Source organism: Emydura macquarii, unplaced genomic scaffold, assembly GCF_026122565.2.
Source record: "Emydura macquarii macquarii isolate MOO-44397 ecotype Brisbane River unplaced genomic scaffold, CSIRO-AGI_Emac_v2 contig_1348, whole genome shotgun sequence".
Taxonomy (NCBI): Eukaryota; Metazoa; Chordata; order Testudines; family Chelidae; genus Emydura; species Emydura macquarii.
Genome location: NW_027131485.1, coordinates 16,827,304 through 16,833,523, shown reverse-complemented (window position 1 = coordinate 16,833,523; position 6,220 = coordinate 16,827,304).

Sequence of the window (6,220 nt, the reverse complement as noted above, 5' to 3'; positions counted from 1 at the left end):
TCTTCCATTTTTGACTTCCATTTTTGTTTGTATCTTCATGGGATCCCAACACATTCCTGAGTATCTAAAGCAAGAAAGACATGAAACTAAGAAAGGGCAGCACTTAAAAACCCTCTAGGATGATTTTTTTTTAAATCAGTTATTTTTTATGAGTATTAAAAGAATGAGACCCTCATGCCTTTAAGGTAACCGCAGTTAGAACTGTGAATAGTTCGGCTTGCTTCCATATTCATCAGAATCCTTGGCAGTAAAGCAGAAAGAAATATGAATGATTTGGATTCCATTTCATTTTGCTCTAAATGTAAGTAATGTCACACAGCAGCAGCCACACAACTGCAACCTATAGAGCAATGTGTTACAATCTCACTTGGAAGTTCATCAAATGAGTGTGGTTTTTGATTTTCAGTGGCCTGGGTGAAGTATACTTGGTGACCTCAGTCCTAGCTCTCAATAGGGTCATGTCCACAAAACAAAAAGATCACTACCACAACTGACACCCTGGCAGCAGTCTCAGAAGGAGAGACCAAAAACTGATTGGGCTATTGTGACTCAACTACCCCACCAGCATTCAATTGGGTCCCTCCAGTTCAGGACTGGGGCAGACTAGGAGGGTAGCACAAGAGAAACTTGTGATGCCTCTGGCACCTATTACATAACTGGCTTTTACATAAATAGAAGACTTTTGTCACCAGGACTGTCCTAACTTGAGGGAGAGCATTGTGGAGCTCAAAAGCTGGTCTCTCACCAGCAGAAGTTGGTCCAATAACATAAATTACCTCACCCACTTTGTCTCTCTCAAAGAGCCAAAGAAATACTTTGGGTGACACATCACTGGAATGATATAATTGGTTATACTTAGTACTCAATCTCCAGTGTCTCTTCAGTGCACTAAGCTGTATTTTAGAAACTGTTCCTCTGGAAGTCTTTTCATTTGAATCACACAGAGAAGGATTAGTAGATCCTTCCCAACACGGGCTAATTGAACACCTGGGGTGCCAAACAGGAAAAGACCTCATAGGGGCCTATCACCACCTAATAGAACATAATATCCTTTTCTAAGCCCAGGTTTGCGTACTAGTTTAAAGAATATGTTGTATCTATTCCTTTGGAGACAGACACAATTACTTTTAATTGTGATGCTCAACATGAAAAGGTTTGAGTACACATTAGAGTATTCCTGCTACATTTGCACTATCCTACCTTTTTTCTTTTTTATGATGATGATGTTGCTGTAAGTAACTCATACTAATGGAACATACTGTTCTCTTGTAATAGCAGATCATGGCTTATACATGTGTTAATCAAGCAATAATTGGTAATGATCATTCTCTAGCAAAAGAATTTGCAGACAGGCAAACTAATTTCAAGTAAGCCAACAGGCACATTTCTGACTAAGTGCTAGAAATATGGATCTCTATTGATATGGTCACCCTAATGTATGATCAATATTTTTCTGGTACCATGATGTAGACAGCTTCGTATATAGCTGGCATATGTGGACTATTTTATCCTGCCCATCAAGATCTATAAGAGCCAGATCCTCAGCCAGTGTAAACCAGTGCTGGCCCACTGAAGTCAATGTAACCATGCCAATTTATCTTAGCTGATGATCTGACCCATGGTTTCCAAGGAAACCTCGTATTTATCATTCACACTGGGGTTTCTAATAGTCCTAGAAGTTTCACTTTGTAAGACCAAATCATTTAAGATATCTGTGCCTCAGTTCTCCAGCTATGTGGAAGGTATTTAGGTAGCAGAAGCCTAAAATACTGTAAAAATGGGAATAATACTTTCTCCTGCCCTTTGTCTGTCTTGCCTATTTGGATTACAAGATCTCTGGCATAAGGACAGTTATTCTACTACATGTTTGTATAACACCTACACAATAGAACTCTGAGCTCAGTGAGGGCCTCTTTACACTATTGTAATACAAATAATTAAAAACTTATTATTATAAAAGGGAAGATAATAGTCTGAACTTGCAGATCACAGGGTGAAATCCTGGCCCCGCTGAACTCAAACGGAGTCCTGTCATTGATGTCAGTGGATCCAGGATTTCACCCATGGTATTTTGGTGTTTTAAAGCTTGACTAGTTAAAGAGATGGTAGAGTGAGAAGTTTGTTTTTCCTGTCAGTCCAAAGGGATCAGTGACATGGAAGAAACTGGCCTAATAGACAAGTGGTAATTGTGAGACACCACACTTGAATGGTTTTATGATTTATATTCTGTTCCTTATCTGTGACCATATCCATTCTCTGAAGATGAAACGGGAAACAGAGTAGGTGCATATATATTTATTTTCATTATGTTCTGGCTTTCAAGACAATGTCAAAGCCCTTTGAGGTCAGTGACGGAGGATCAGACTCTTAAACACTACTGCCAAAGCTTCGGCAAGTGTGTACAAAACCAAAGTAATAGGACTCCAATCCTGCAAGTGATTCTGAACCGACACAGGGATCTGCCTACCTGGTTTTCAATGTGGTACCGAAGCCTAAAATAGCAAACTGAGATTACCTAAGATTTCCTTCTTTTCCCTCCCCAAGACACTCATGCCACGCACAGGGTTGCTTCAGATCAGTTTAAAAATCTTCCTATTTGGAAATCTCTTAGAAATACTTTGATATATGAACGATATAAGATATCTCTTGACGATTATGATATACTGAGAGAGTTCCAAGTCTAGTTTTAGTTCCAAAGATATTGCAGTGGCTGGAAAGTGGTAAATGATTTTTGATTAGCCAAAGACAAAAATCAAATTTGTGCCTCAATCGCCATCAATCTTAGTAAAACCTCTGATACAACAATATTGTTTTATTGGCTAGACTAACGAACACTAGTATTAGTTCCTTTGTCCTCAGTTGGTTTAAAAAATTATTCACATCCTATTCTCATTTTTATGGTCTGATTTCTGCAACCAGATTTATTGCAGAAAGAATTCCACTAAGGTTTCCCTTCTTTTTCTTCCTTAACTAACATTCTTTTACCTAAAATGCAAATAGGGTGACTAGATAGCAAGTGTGAAAAATCAGGACACAGGGGAGGTAGGGGGGGTTATAGGCGTCCATATAAGTCAAAGCCCCAAATACTGGGACTGTCCCTATAAAATCAGGACATCTGGTCACCCTAAACACAAATGAGAAAACTGTTGGAAGTCTGTTACAATGGCACCTTCAGTCTGCTGCAGTTTTTCAGACTGTCTCTTCTGTAAGTTATAAAAAAATAATTCTGGCTGGAAGTTGGTAGAAAAGGTGCTAGTGAATTGAGAAAGTTTCTCCCTCCTCACCCCCTCAAATAATCATTATCAACTATCATTCTGTTCATTTCAGGTCCTGGAAATACCGACGATCACGTGTAGCAACATTTGGGCCTGGAATTTTCAGTGACCGATCAGATTCTCACTTTTGCAATTATTCCTTTGCCACAAAAGAAGGCCCTGGTCCTTCAAGAGATTCTGCAGAGTAAAAGGTCCACTCTAGTGGTCTTGATCACAGGGTGCTGTATTGGCTGATCATTGGCACCATCAAAGTCTGGAACCACAGAAATCAGCCGAATTATTCCAAATTAAAACAAAACAAAAAAACCGAAAACCGGAAAATCTCTCAAATAAATAAGAACAATGCAAAGTTATGTACAAAATGAAGCCCTTTTCTGAAATGCATTGGTCATAGTATAACCCCTGCATGTGTGTAGGTCTTCCCCTTTTCCTGTTGTCCCAATTTCCAACATATTACAGGACCAGGACCCAATTTATTATAGGCCAAATCCTGCTCACTTTACCCATGCAAGACTCCCATTGGCCCTATGTGTTTATGTCTGCCTATAGTATTTCACAAAATAATTAAAATGTGGTTTCACCAGGAAAAGCAGAGCACGGAGAATAATACACAGCATATAATTTATATGAGGAATTTCACCTCTTCTGCTGGTAATAAATAGCTCATGGACAGACCATTATTTTCTCACATTAATTTTGTATTCAGAATTATTTGCAGAACAATTTCTGCTATAACTTTTGGCCTGTAACTCATTTACAAGCAGCTTGATGCAAGTATTTAAATCTGAGTTACAGGGTTTCAGAGAGTTCATGTGGTATGTTTCTGCTTCCTGATTGGATAAATATAACTGCTAGACTTAGGTATCTGGTGCAAATACCAGTGAGTATGACTTACTTTAATGGGGCTCTGTGCTGGCACAGGGGTGCACGCCGGTGGATCAGATCATGCAATGCAAGCCTAAAATATACACTAATAAAATTATTATTATTTATTTTAAGACTATTTTTTCCCTGCTTTTAGCAGAGGACATTTGGAGTCTATTTTCTTGCACATAAAAAGCAAAGCAGTAAAAGCAAGGAGATGTCTGGGCACTCTGTTGTTCCATTTATTTTTATGCTATATATAAAGGTATCTCCCACACCATAGGTTCAGTATAACAATTCCAGCTTTTATCTGTTGCTTAAAATAATTACCTTAAAAAATACTTGGAAGCATTAGATTTGCTTCCAGTGGAGATTCTGATGACCATTTCTTAATACCTGCTCATTTCATTATCTCTCCCCACAGCATGCTTCAAGTGTCCAAAACTAATGTTCTTTAACAATCTATTATGGACGAACTTACACATGTATTCAATTACTCACAGTGGGTACGAACATGCTTCCCTACTTTGCACACATAGCAAGATGCAATTTCTTCTCTCAAGAAGCACACCAGGGGTCTTCACACTACAGTGAATTAGGAATTGTAAGAGTTTTGCCATAAAGACATCTCCCTCTTCCTCAGAGAAATGGGACAGGTTATTTGTTGCTTTATTTGATATTCTCATATTGCAACTGTAAAGGTATTTGACTATCTCTGGAAGGATTGGTTTGAACTCACAGAGTATGAAGGGCCTGAGATTAATCTGATTTATACTAATGTAAATCCAGAGTAACTGACTGAAAATCAGACATTCTGGGCACTGCCAGGCACATAGCAACTGAAATCAATGGGGTGGGGTTACTCCGCAGGTGCCGTTTGTTCCCAGTTGACCCTCTAAGTTTGTAATGTAAAGCTAGCTTCCTTGTGAAACCTGGGGCTTCTTACCACTGGAGCTAATAGCAGCCTATAGCAGGAAATCATACTGAATTGTATGTACGTAGTAGTGGCAGCAGACATACTGGCTGAGGGGGATTAGTGGGAAGAGACTACACAGAAAGGTATTGATCATAGTTCTGTGGGAGTCTCTGTGCGTGAAGACAGTACCTCATGTAATGTCTGTCTGAGGTCTCTCTATAGGGCCGGTCTGTGGTATCCAAGACCCTGATCCTACATTTGCATCCTACGGACTTCAGAGGGACTCCACATGGGTGCAAGTAGGGCATCCAGATAGATCACAATGCAGAGTAGGTCGTAAGTGCTGAAACAATTGAATGAGACTACAGAACAGGATAGAAGAGTCTGTGTTTCTCTCTCCAGGTTTAACACTCTCTGGTGGGACTTTATAATTCTACCGGTGTTTTGATCTGAGCCATATTATTGGCATCAGACAATTCAATTGCCCAGTTTCAGAGCCAAGAGAAAGATGAGTAGAGAAATTGAAGAGTAGAATACAACAAAACCTTGTGGCTGTTTTCACATTGTTATTTTCGTAATGAATGGTCACTTACAGCCTGACAACAACTGTTGCTGCCTTTGAAGTAATTCATATACCATTCTTTTCCAGCAGTTAAAGTAATTGTTAACTACTTCTAATCAACCATTTTTTTTCCTCGGGTTGTTTAATTATTGCAGGATAAGTGGTACTAGTGAGGGATGGGAAAAAATAATTAGTATTTCCATCTCTCTCTATGAAAGAAAATATTATTAATTAATATCCACAGAAGGAAGCAGAAGGGGTTTTAAAAAATCTTCAATAGAGATATCTACAAGGGTCACATTTGCTCAGAGTGCCTCTTTGACAGGTACCCATTTATTATTTTAACAAGCCTAGATTGTCTGCATCTTCAATCACAGGAGGTCAATCCTTCATTTCTGTCAAACCTTTGATAACTAAAGTGTCTGTATTAATAACTAAAAGCTGAAAGAACAAGCTAAGATAGCTACAGTAGGGGGTCACATTGCTTGAAATTGCCAAGTAGCAGCCAGTTCGTTTTGCATGAAGCCAAGAGTTAATCATTATATACAGTTGAAGTAATTATTTTTAGACGTGCTTTGGCACAACTCTGCTACCTACTGGAAC